This window comes from Melospiza melodia, chromosome W (assembly GCF_035770615.1).
Source record: "Melospiza melodia melodia isolate bMelMel2 chromosome W, bMelMel2.pri, whole genome shotgun sequence".
Taxonomy (NCBI): domain Eukaryota; kingdom Metazoa; phylum Chordata; class Aves; order Passeriformes; family Passerellidae; genus Melospiza; species Melospiza melodia.
The window spans coordinates 9,238,211-9,251,620 of NC_086225.1; the positions used below are offsets into that span (position 1 = coordinate 9,238,211).

The 13,410-nt window shown below is 45.2% G+C and overlaps 1 protein-coding gene across 2 annotated transcripts in view; it reads left to right on the top strand.

Moving 5' to 3' along the window:
• The window catches only part of LOC134431450 (ubiquitin-associated protein 2-like), a 176,335-nt gene that overhangs the window by 39,689 nt on the left and 123,236 nt on the right, over window positions 1–13,410 (top strand). The window lies entirely within an intron of this gene.

Sequence of the window (13,410 nt, forward strand, 5' to 3'; positions counted from 1 at the left end):
TCAAGGAGTCACACACATACCACCTGAGACTTTAACTGCTTAGACCAGAGTCCCTTTGTAGTAGGCAGCTCCAGTGAACCAATGGGTGCCCCTTTCAACTCCTTGCTAACACACATTCACTCTCAGGCGTGCTTCCTCCTTCTTCAGGCTTGACCCTAGGTTTCCCAGAGCAGAGTCTCAGGCATCTGATTTTATAAAAATAATTAGGAGTGATACAGCAGCAGGTCAACTCAACTTGGGTGCTTCTGGAGAGGGACCCCAAACAAAGAAAACCCTACACTTTTATGCCCTCGTAGTTATGCACACGTTCTTCACCCATTCTTCACATACCGATGACGCTGTTGAGTCAGGGATGGGAAGAAAAGGCTCCAGTCTTCAGAAGGTGAATCAGAAGGCTTTAATGAAAAATAGTGCATCTTTTTATAATGCGACTCGCTAAGGTGAGACTTGATTGGTCTCAAAGTAAAAACCTTTCACACTATTGGTGAACTATGAATAGCACACTCTGGAGAACCATATCTATAAACAACAGTTATAGAAAGAGAGATAATTGTTTTAATTCTTTCTCTGAGCTTTCTCACAGCTTCCCACAGCTTCCCAGGAAAATCCTGGGAGAACTATCTCTCTCTCTGTTCAGAGGATACGTGATTACCACATACCTTCACACACCGCAGGGTCCAATGGTGATTTTTGGTCTGGGGTCTTATAACCCTTTATTGTATTCTTTCTCTATGTCCACAGACAGACCACTAACTGTTCTTATCTTGTCAAGTCGCAACTTCTGCTGATGGCTGTAGCCTTTTTATCTTCTGGTTTGTACTTCTTGTGCACTAGCTTAGTTGACAGAGCGTGGAAAACTGAAAAGTCTTTGATTTAGAGTAAACACTATATACCAACAACTAAAACATCAGTGTGTTATCAACATTATTCTCATACTGAATCCAAAACACAGCACTGTACCAGCTACTGAGAAGAAAAGTCTATTCTAGTCAAGAGCATACCTAGGTGAATTTTTTTGCATGTCACATTAACATATATTCTATTTACTTGAAATTCCATGTCCAACCATACACAACAACTGGAATTGACTGTTAAACAACAGTTAGTATCATCGGAACAATGAACTTTCTTCTTGCTGATTATCTCTATCAAAGTTAGATTTTGAGCTGTATCCAATTTGCAAAAAGAGAGCTCTTTCATTGGGTTTTCCAAGGTTTGGTCACGCATCCTGTAAAAGTCTATGTCACATACCTCCCCTTTAGTCTTGTTAACTTTATACCACAGTGGGTCATCCATTGACTTTATACTTAGCCATGCAGTTGTGGTCCTCTGGATTAGCAACACCAAGAGTAGTGAGATGCTCCACTTCATGTCTTTGGTATATAGATTCTTTCCAATGCAGATATTTGTTAGCTGGTTGGTTATTCATTGCTCATTTGACATGAGAATGGTATATCCAATTTTCTTTTCATAAAACTTTAAAAGTAAAATTAGAACACATTAAGACAGTATATGGCCTCTCCCATTTGGGTTCTAATTTGGATTTTTGTGAAAACACCTTAATTAACACTTCCATCTCCAGGTTGTATATTAGGTACTTGTATTTCAGGTGGTGAGGACTGACACAATTGAACATACTTCCTTTTTTCCTCAAACCCCTTTTGCATATATATAACATTCTAGTTCTAGTACTTTGGAACTTGTGACAAAATTAAAATGTCAATGACCAGATGGAAAGAATGGGTCTCTACCTGGGAATGGATGAAGAGCCGAACAAGAGTTTATGGGTCAGGATTAAAGGGAGAGGAGGGACAGGTGGCATTATAGTGGGGGTCTGCTACAGGCCACCCAACCAGGAAGACCAAACTGATAAGGCCCTCTACAGACAGGTAGAAGTGGCTTCAAGTTCCCAAGCCCTGGTCCTCATGAGGAGTGACTTCTACCACCTCAGTATCTGCTGGAAGGACAACACTACAGCAGGGTACAAGCAATCCAAGAGTTAACAGGAATGTGTTGATGACAACTTCCTTCTCCAAGTGATAGAGGAGCCAACAAGGAGAGGTGCTGTGTTGGACCTTGTTCTCACCAACAAGAAGGGGCTGGTGGGGAATGTTAAGGTCAAGGGCAGCCTGGGCTGTAGTGACCATGAAATGGTGGAGTTCAAGAACCTTAGAGCAGCAGCAAGGAGGATGCACAGCAAGCTCACTGCCCTGGACTTCAGGAGAGCAGACTTTGGTCTCTTTGGAGATCTGCTTGGTAGAGTCTCATGGGATAAAGCCCTGTAAAGGAAGTCCAAGAGAACTGGTTGCTGTTCAAGGATCGCCTCCTCTAAGCTCAGGAGCAATGCATCCTAATGAAGAGGGAATCAAGCAAAAATGTTAGGAGGTCTGCATGGATGAACAAGGAGCTGCTGGACAAGCTTAAACACAAAAGGGAAGCCTACAGAGGGTGGAAGCAGGGACATATAGCCTGGGAGGAATATAGATTTTCTGAGCAGCCAGGAATCAGGTTAGGAAAGCTAAAGCTCCAACAGAACTAAACCTGTCCAGGGATGCCAAGGGCAACAAGAAAAGCTTCTGTGGGTAAATTGGTGATAAAAGGAAGACTAGGAAAAATATGGACCCTCTCCCAAAGGACAGGGGAGACCTGATTATCCAGGTCATGGAGAAGGCTGAGGTACTCAACAAAGTTTTTTGCCTCAGTCTTCACCAGCAGGTGTTCCAGCCACACCACCCTAGTTGCAGAAGGCAAAGGCAGGGAATGGGAAAATGAGGAACTGCCTGCTAGAGGAGAAGATCAGGTTTGAGACCATTTAAGAAACCTGGAGGTGCACAAGTTCATGTGCACTGGAAAAGGGGAAATATAACCCCCATTTTTAAAAAGGGAAATAAAGAAGAGCCAGGAACCTACAGGCCTGTCAGTCTCACCTCAGTGCCTGGCAAGATCATGGACCAGATCCTCCCAGAAACTATGCTAAGGCATAAGGAAAATAAGGAGGTGATTGGTGACAGCCAACATAGCTTCACTAAGGGTGAATCGTGCCTGACAACTTGAATAAATAAACTTGAATAACATGACTGATATTTTCTTACAGTCATGCTGAGTGTTCAGTCTCTTAGCCTTTTTTGTAAGGTACAAATCCATGGGAGATCCTGAACCTCAAATCACAACAGTTCTTATAAATAAATTATGTTGGAGGTGGTCGCTTCTCAAAGTAAGTTATAAAAAATTATATTCTGATAATTTAATGATACTTCTACTTTAATAGTTTCATAAATTTAACAGAAAAACATTTTTCGTTATTATCTTAGTTATGAGCAGCCTTAAATAACTTTGAAACTGAAGAACAACATAAAAGAAAAAAATTACAGTGGAAGAAGAAGGAAATTGTGTAGCTTAAAACTTACAAGGAAGTTGGCTTTTTTAGGACTGCTGCAATTTTAGGAAACTTACAGGTTATTTAGAATGTAAATGTAATCCAGAAGGAAAGGATTATTACATAAGTCTGGGATAGACCAAAATAAAATTATTTTTGGGCTAATATCTATGGCTGATTATTAAAAAAAAATCAAATAGTGTGACAGGAAGTGAGGAATTGGAGAGAAATAGCTGAAGAGTTACCAAAAATATGTAGTATACTTTTTATTGGCTTTATAACTTTTTAAAACTAGACTTGTTACTAAGGGAAACAGGAAAGAGTCACAGATGACTATCTAGGTTGAATTGCAATGACAAACAGGGAAGGCCTTGTTGGAGATGTGAAGGTTGGAGGCAGCCTTGGCTGCAGTGACTGTGAGATTGTGGAGTTCAGTATCGAGCAAGGAGGATGCAGGATAGCACGTAAGATCGCAACCATGGACTTCAGGAGAGCTGACTCAGGCCTCCTCAAGGATCTTCTTGGAAGAATCCCATGGGAATGAGCTCTGCAGGGAAGAGGAGTCCAAGAATGCTGGTCAATATTCAAGCACCACTTCTTCCAGGCTCAAGAATGATGCATCACAATCAGCAAGAAGTCAGGCAAAGGTGGCAAGAGACCTGCATGGATGAATAACGAACTCCTGTGTCCTGGATTGCCAAGCAAATTGTATTCTATTTGCCATCTGTATGGCAGTTGTCTTCTGTTAAGTGGGCAGTTTTCCTTATCTCTTCCACAACCAATCTTCCCTCTGGGGAGACCTAGTCTGGGTTGTTTTCTACTTTTAAGTCCTTCACAAGTTCCTTCAGTTTCTGGATGTTTGCATGGATGGATTCCGAGCGTGAAGAGAGATTAAAGCAGCAGATCCCTTCAAAGTCTTGGCAGCCATGTCTGTGGGCAAGCAGCAGGGAGGCAATTGCTGCTCAATTTTGAAATGATGCATGTCTTGTGGTTTCTTCTTCCTTTAAAAGATCGCTCAGGGCAGCAGATGTAGCGTTGGCTTGCTTACTGAGCCAGCACCCGAGGTGATTTATTTCACCAAGGGCTTTAGCTGCAGCTACCCATGGTAGGAATAGGGAGTCTTTTTTGGTTTGTTCCAATCGTATAATTTGGGATTGCAATTTTCATTGAATTCCATGTAGGATCTTTTGTGGTTTTTTAATTCACTTTCTTTTTCCCAATTATGTAACAAGGTGATATTTGGCATGAGGGTATAAAGTTTTCCAAGGCTACAGGGACCTCCCTGGAGCCGTTAGAGGATCCCAGCCCATACTCGGTTACCACAGATGAGGAACAGTTCCCTTGGGTAATACTTTAGGGTGGAGAGAGGACACAGAGATCACACAAGCCGTGTAATTATACCAATCGGGATAGTTATAGGCTTTGTTAATGGGTCACATGTCTTTTCTGTATGTATTTTTTGTCTGGTCAATTTCTGGCCAATTGTTCTTCGGACATCTAAAGTAAAATTTGACACAGTATGTTGCCTTGAAGAACCCCAACAGGTCCAGTCCTTGGGGTTCCTCTAGAGCATTGGGCAACAGTTTTGTCCACTCGTTCCAAGTATCTACCAGGTTGGGTTTCTTACCTGTGGTGCGGAGGAGCTCTGAGTTATAGATGGGCCAGTCATCTGCTACGAAGGGAATTCCTACTAGACATGTGGAAAGTGGGTTATCAGTGCTTCCCATGGATAGGCACATATTATCCTGTTTTAATGTCCTTGCTAAGGTTACCCAAACGTTATGGATAGGCTGTGGGCTAATCCAGCCAAAGGCATACAGTATGGTGAGGAGCATCCAGGCAGCAGTGAGGACAGCACCAACAGAGATATTTTTCATCTTTGGACAGGGATGGAGCTTCTGATAGGGAACATAAGCAAAATTTGTTATCTTTATGGTAGGAGGGAAGGGTTAGGGTTTTGTCCCTTGTTCCTTTCCTCCAATCCTTCCCCCCACATTTGTTTGTTTTTTTTTTTTTTGGGGTAAAATGGGGTAATAACACATAACTCAGTGAACACTTTTGTGTTCAGGCTGTGTCTGGCTTATGGCTTGATGCAGCAGAATGTTGTTCAGCTTTCTGTTTCGTCTGCTGTCGTGTGATGGGATGGTCTTTTCTTCTGTATGTGGACATTCAGCAATGTCTTCATCTCCAAGCAGAACTCATCTGGTTTTGAGGAGGTTTTGTGTTTGACTCAGGGGAATTCTTGTCATTGTTTGTGGGAGTAGTGTTTGCAGTGCCTAGGTATGGTTTTATGCTTTTTCCTGGGTACCATCTTGGGCCAGATGGTAGTAGAACACACTCATACCCTCTTCCCCAAGTAATCAATTGGAAAGGCCCAGAAATTTGGTGTGTTTCTGGGTCCTTCACTAGCACTGGTGGTTTCTCAGTGAGCTTTGCTTGGGTGGTATTTGCAAAGTGGCGAAGTATTGGGGGGTCAGGCTCTGATGTTGTACAATTTAGGAAATTGATGACGTAGAGAGCCTTGCAAAGTCTTTCAACTGGAGATATAACTTTTGTTTCTCTGCACTCCTGAGTGAGGACTCTTTTGGGGGTTTGATGTGTCCTTTCTATGATGGATTGTCCTGTGGGATTTGCAGGTATGCCTTTCTTGTATTCTATTCCCCACTCACTGAAGAACTCTTTTAACTTACGAGAGATATAGGCAGGTCCATTATCTGTTTTGATCTCCTTTGGTACTCCCAGGGTGGTGAAGGCAAGGAGGAAATGTTTAATGGTGTGCTGTGTAGTTTCTCCTGGATGAGCTGATGCAAATACTGCTCTAGAAAACATATCAACTGATACGTGTACATATTTTGACCTCCCAAAAGTGGGAAGTGAGTTACATCTGTCTGCCACAGCTGGCAGCTGTTCAGACCTCGGGATTGATGCCCATCACCAAAGATGGTATCTGGTAGTTTTGACAGTTCAGACGTGTGGCAACAATAGCTTTTGCTTGATCTTTTGAGAGCTTGAACATTCTGATAAGAGCAGGCACATTTTGTTGAAAAAATGTGTGCGACAACTTTGCCTGGGCAAAGATGTTAGGGACGTTAGCAGTTTCTATTGCTATGGCTAATGCATCCGCTTTCCTGTTCCCTTCTGTGATGATACCTGGGAGGTCAGTGTGTGACCTCACATGCATGATATGGTAAGGTTGCTTTCTGTGGGAGATTAAGCGTGTTAATGTAGAAATCAATTGGTGTAACTTTGGTTTGAATACCTCTTTGAGAAGAGCATGTTCTGCTCTCATAGCTATACCAGCAACATAAGCTGAATCTATGACCAGATTAAAGGGTTTGTCTTTGAATTTTTCAAAGGCTCTGACAACAGCTGCTAACTCTGCGGTCTGTGGAGATCCCTCCACTATTTGGATGTCAGATTGCCATTTTTGGGTCTTAGGGTCTTTCCATGTCATTACCGACTTGTGGGATGACCCTGAGCCATCTGTAAAAATGGTTAGAGCTTTGAGAGGTGTTTTACTTTGGACTAATTTTGGGGTCAGATAAAAGGTTACCTCACAATTTAAAAGTTTATGTCTTGGGATATGAACGGAAATTTGGCCTGTATAGCTATGTAGGGCAAACTGGAGATTTTCATTGGTCTGGAGCATTTGCTCCAGATCCCCAGTGGTCAGTGGCAAGTATATGCATGTGAACTCACACCCTGCAAGGGAGCAGAGGCGGGTTCTGGCTTTTTTTATGAGATGTGCCATGATTTCTTGAAAGGTGGTAATTGTCTTTGTAGGTTGGTTGTTTGTAAAGATCCATTCCAGTATTAGTAAAGGGTCTCGAAGTTGAGTATCCCATTGGAAAATCAGTCCATAGAACCAAGGTGCTTTTCCCAGAATGATGAACTAGAAAGGCAGGCTGAGCTCAAAGCGATGAGCTTTGCGTGAAGACAGGGGTTCTTGGACCTTGGCGATGGCATCTTGGACTTCTGTTGTGAGAGTGCATGGAGAGTCCAGGTCTTTGTTGCCACGAGAAGGTTAAACAGGGGAGCAAGGTCCTCTGTTGTAATTCCTAGCAGGGGATGTACCCAGTTGATGGATCCGCACAGACTGTGTAAGTCTCTCAGGGTTTTTGGGTCGTCTCGGATGGCGAGCTGCTGGGGTACGATGGTCCTTTCCCGGATCTGGACTCCAAGGTAAGTCCATGGCTTGGTGTACTGTATTTTGTCCTCATGGATCTCGAATCTTGCCTTTTCTTTGGTTTCGATGGTCTTTTTAACTGCTTTGTCTAAGTAAGCTTTTTCTGATGCACAGACCTGGATATCATTCATATAGTGGTGGATGATTGCATCTGGAAATAGGTTCCAAACGGGAGACAGAATGTGAGCAACATACCACTGACATATAGTGGGACTGTTTTTCATTCCTTAGGGAAGAAAACACCAATGATATCTTTTGAGTGGAGCCTCTCTGTGAAGAGAGTGAATGGAGAAAGCAAACCATGGAGCGTCCTGGGGATGGAGCGGAATGCTGAAGAAACTGTCTTTAATATCTATGATAGCAAGTGTCCAGTCTCTAAGCAGTATCGGTGGTGAGGGCAGGCCAGGCTGGAGGGGGCCCATGTCCTCAATGACCTTATTGATTTTGTGAAGGTTGTGGAGGAACCTCCACCTGTCTGTTCCAGGTTTTTGCAGTACGAAGACTGGAGAGTTCCAAGGGCTGGCGGTCTTGACGATGTGGCCTTTGGCAAGCTGCTCTTCCACAAGGGCTTGTAGTGTGCGCAGTTTGACTTTAGAGAGGGGCCACTGTTCTATCCAGATTGGGTCATGGCATTTCCAGGTGATCCGAAGGGTATCTCGCAGTGCACGCTCTTCAGTGGCCCCAATTTGAAATCCCGACAGGGAATACGTAGGGAAGCTCCACATGGGGATAGAACATCCCTGCCCCAAAGGGTGATGGGGGCCCTTACCACAAATGGGCGGATCGTTGCCAGCTTGCCTTCAGGCCCTTCAACGAGGATGTTGTTCTTGCTTCGCATAGACACTATGGCTCCACCAATCCCTGAAATCATGCCTGCTACCGGCTGTAGTTCCCTGTGTGCTGGCCATTCTGAGCGAGCGATGATGGTCACATCAGCACCAGTGTCCAGCATCCCTGGTCAGTCCATCTTCTCTCCTCTGCAGGAAAGGCCACACTCAATGGTAGGCTTGCCTGGACCCACAACTTTTGCCTACATTGCAGTAGGGTTGAGAAGAAGCTGTTCCCTGTGATTCTTTGGGAGTAGAAAGGCTTATGAGATCAGGGTTCCCCATGAAAGGAAAAATGGTAAGTCTGTGCAGCACAGCTGGACAAAGATTTCTTGTCACGGGCGCACTGTTTGTACTTCTGGAACAACAAAGATTTTCTCTGGGCCATGGAGAGTGTCACCTATAATTAAGATGTCAAAAGGACCACCTTTTGGCCCATGCTTGCCTGTGGGAACACAATAAACATTTTCATTATTAAAGTCAGTGGACAAAGCAGTTACCAGCTGGCACCAGCTTCCCATCAGTATCGCTCCGTGTGTTGGATCCTCTTCATGTGATCTGGAATCTCCTGGGATTATGCATGACTGGGTCTGGATGGCTTTTGATTTGTTGTCTTTGCGTGGAGCCTGACTGTGCACCGCTGGAAGTTTCCCGGACACTGCTGGTAGGGCTGCTGATTCTGGGGTTTTTGGGAGGTGTTACAGGGCTTTTGGTTAGGTGACCTGTCTGGACAGTCTTTTATAAAATGTCCAAATTCTCCACAATGAAAGTAGTGGGCCTGGTCTTTGGAAGCCACTACTGCAAATGCACCAGAAACTCCTTCTGCAATACCCTTAGCAACTGCTTGGGCTACTGTATTTTCAGTGGACAAATGACGTGTACAGCTTTCCAGCATTTGCTCTATGGTAGGTTCTGAATCCAAGGGTCGAGCCCTCAGAATTGTTTTGCATTGTTCATTTGAATTACTCATGGCAAGCTTGCACAACAGTTCTTTTCTTGCCTCTGTGCTCTCTGTTTTTCCAGAGCATCCTTAATTCTGTCCACAAACTTGATAAAGCTTTCATCTACTCCTTGTTGAATATCAGAGAAGTGTTGGGTAGGAATAGAGTTAACTGGGGTAAGAAGTAAGGAGATTTTGCTGCAATAGCCATGTCTTGTAGTGCTGCCTTAGGTAAGGTGTTAGCTTGGTGAGAGGGTTTCTGTAAATCCCCTTCCCCAGCCAGCTGTTCGACTGTAAAATCTGGCTTATCAGCACCTTTAGCATAGGTATCTGATAATATTTTTAACTGTCTTTTCCAATGCCTTTCCCATAACATATATTCTGCCAGGGAAAGAAGGCAGTGGGCAATATTCTTAATATCGTGGGGTACTAAAACATGTGCTGTAAAGATAGCTTCTAGGAAATTTCTAAAAATATGTGAACTTCTACTGTGTTCTTTGGCTATATTTTGCAGTTGTATAAGTTCTTTATTTGTGTTAGGTTTCCACGTTGTTCTAGTAGTGATCCCACCTCTTTTTCCTTTTTAAAGTTACTGGGAAGGCAGAAATTCTCTGAGCCAGCTCCCAATCCCCTGCTTGAGTTGCTTCCATTTTGATTAGAGTCCATGGATCAATGTCCTCTGAATCACAATCAGACTCGCTGTCACTGCTGTCCTCAGAGGAGGAGTGAGAGTGAGAAGGCAGTGCCGTATGCTTTTTATGGCATGTTGGAGCCAGATTTTGCAGGGTTGTATGGGACTGGAGAGAATGTGAGGAGGCACATGGCAGAGCTTGGCTAGCGGGAGGCAGAAGGGAAGCTGAAATGGCAGCGCCACTGGTGGCGCTGCCTGCACAGGACTGAGGCATGTGGGGAAGTGGGGTGCTACCGTGGGGGGTCTTGGAGGTTCTGTTCCGGAGACCCTGAGGGTGGGTAGATGGTTGCAAAGCCTGGGGATGGGGGCACCAGAGAAACAGGAGAGAGGAGGCGGTGGGATTGGCAGGGGGTGCTGTGGATACAACGGGGCGTACAGCGTGGTTTGCTGGGGCTGTGGCGGGCAGGCAGGGAGACCTGCTGTGGCAGGGATGGTAGCGGGGGTAGGGAGACATGCTTGGGCAGGGGGAGGGGGCGGCAGCAGAGGTGGGGGGGGTTGTGACGGGGGGGGGGGGGGGGAGAGGGCAGTGGCAGAGGGGGGGTTGTGGTAGGGGTGGGGGGGGCCAATGCGATAGAAACCAGCGCAGATACATTCGGAGCTAATGCGGCAGGAGGGTGCAAGCAGCATGCTGTCGGTTGTGCAACTGGTGGAGCAGAATTTGTGCTTGCTGCGTCCAGGGGGAAGCCAAGGGAGAGATGGACCCCACAGGCACGGAGGGGGTGGATGGGTGCATCGCGAATTCCGTTTTTCCGTCAAGGGTGAAACAGCCCCAGAGGTGGCATTAGAACCCAGAGAAAGTGGAGGACTGGATTCAAGGGCTGAGAGGGGAAGATTGTTATCAGCGTGATTAGAATTTGAAGGGAGAGTCTCTGGTGGAAGAGATAAGGTCTGGATGCCCTCCCCAGGAGAAGATTGCATAGAAATTGAGCTTTTTTTATTTGTTTTTTCTACAGCTTTGGTTATAGAATGAAAGAAAGGTAGAAACTGAGTTACAGAAAAATATTCCTTAGTTTGGAGGGTATATATTCTTGTTCCTACTGTGTCCCAAAAGGAATCTAGAGTGATAGTGTGTGTGTTAGTATCTGGAAACTGGGAAATAATCCATTTTATAAATTTTTTCAAGTTCATTTTTGAGAGATTGCCTTTAGAGAAAGAAAAGCTGTTAGTAGATAGGAGTTCTAGGATTTGTAAATATAAATCTCTCTCATTCTGGGATTGTTTTAATTTACTGGGTTTTGATCCCTTACTTCCCGATTCCTCACCAGCAGAAAAAAGAGAAAAAAAAGAAAAAAAAACCAAAGAGGACCCAAGGTAAATGCGCGCAATAAAGGCTGTTTTAAAACTTTCACTTCTTCAGCCAAATGTGGGTCAAAACTCTGCTGGTTGGTGATCTGCCTTGTCCGGCTCCTCGGGATCTCATCCCGGATGTCTACGTGAGGGTCGTCGTACACTTCTTCAGATAACTTCTTTTATAACAGAGAATTTATCTTCAGGAGATCTTGGCGAGTGAAGGCAATAACAATTTCAAGAAGAAATGCCGCTCCAGAGTTCTTGTTCTGTTCGGTGCGCCAATATAAGGCAGATCCAGGGTTTTCAGGGTCTTCCCGAAAACGGCTGCCGTGGGTGTCCCAGACTGAGAAGTCCAGTTGAGCACAACCTGTCCGGGCCCCTCAGGCAGGCTCCAGGACTGCAGGCAATCTTAGCAAGCTCAGCTCTTAAGTGAGATCAGCTCTTTAGTGATTCTCAGCGCATTACTTGCTACGTGCCTTTGGCAGATGCAGGGAGAGAGAGGAGAAGGGCTGTATGAGGTTCCACAGAGATGTCTTTATTGGTATCTTCTGCAAAGGGTCTCAGTGACAGCTCTTCTGATGAGCTGGGCAGAGGAGGGTCTTTATAAAGGGTTTAGGAGTTTTGGAAATTGTCCAATGGTAAGGGTCTAGGCGAATATGACCTGTTATCCTACAGACAGATAAGCAAGGGTCTGAGGGCAGAAGAGGGGTTTCTTTGGTCCAGTCATCATGTCTAGGCATTTCCTATCTTAGGCTGCTGACTGCCATGGAGGCCTTGCAGTCCCTGTGCCTGCTACACATTTGGTCAAGGATGATTGAGACAGAAAACACTTAGGCAAACTTGACATCCTCAAGTCCATGGGCCCTAACAGGATGCATCCAGGAGTGCTGAGGGAGCTGGCAGACACCATAGCAAAGCCACTCACAATCATCTTTGAAAGGTTGTGGAGATCAGGAGAGGTGCCTGAGGACTGGAAGAAAGCAAATGTCACCCCAATCTTCAAAAAGAGTAAGGAGGACCCAGGAAACTACTAGCCAGTCATCCTCACCTCAATCCTTAGAAAGGTGATGGAGCCCTCATTCTGGAGGCCATCTCTACCCATATGGAGGTGTCCTGGATTGTCAAGCAAATTGTATTCTATTTGCTATCTGTATGGCAGTTGTATGGCAGTTGTCTTCTGTTAAGTGGGCAGTTTTCCTTATCTCTTCCACAACGACTCTTCCCTCCAGGGAGACATTGGCTGATAATAGGCTATTGAATGTGTCTGTGATGTCTCCACCAACCAGCAAGAAGGAAAAACAAGCATTCCTAGGCGCCACTGGTTTTTGGAGAATGCATATTCCTGAGTACAGTCAGATCATCAGCCCTCTTTACATGGTCACCTGCAGAAGAACAAGTTCCATTGGGGCCCTGAGCAGCAACAAGCTTTTGCCCAGATTAGGCAGGAGATCACTCATGCCATAGCCTTTGACCCAGTCAGGGCAGGCCCAGAGGTGAAGAATGTGCTCTACTCTGCAGCCGGGAACAATGGCTTGTCCTGGAGCCTTTGGCAGAAGGCGCCTGGGGAGACTCAAGGCCGACCACTAGGGTCCGAAGCCAACTACACTCTCACCGAGAAAGAAATCTTGGCTTCCTATGAAGGAGCTCAAGCTGCCTCGGAGGTCATGGGCACAAACACACAACTCCTCCTGGCACCCGAACTACCTGTTCTGGGGTGGATGTTTAAAGGAAAGGTTCGCACTACCCACCTCGCCACTGATGCTACATGGAGCAAGTGGGTTACTCTTATCAAACAGTGTGCCCATATTGGAAGCCTGAATCGCCCAGGGATTTTGGAGATAATTACAAACTGGCTGGAAGGTGAAAACTTTGGTCTCACTGATGAAGAGGAACAAGAGCAAGCAACACGTGCTGAAGAAGCTCCACCATACAACCATCTACCAGCAGAGGAAACACACTACAATCTTTTCACTGACGATTCCTGTCACATATCAGGGATGAACCGGAAGTGGAAAGCAGCCGTATGGAGCACCACACAACAGGTTGCACAAGTTACCGAAGGAGAAGGTGGATCAAGTCAACTTGCTGAACTCAAAGCTC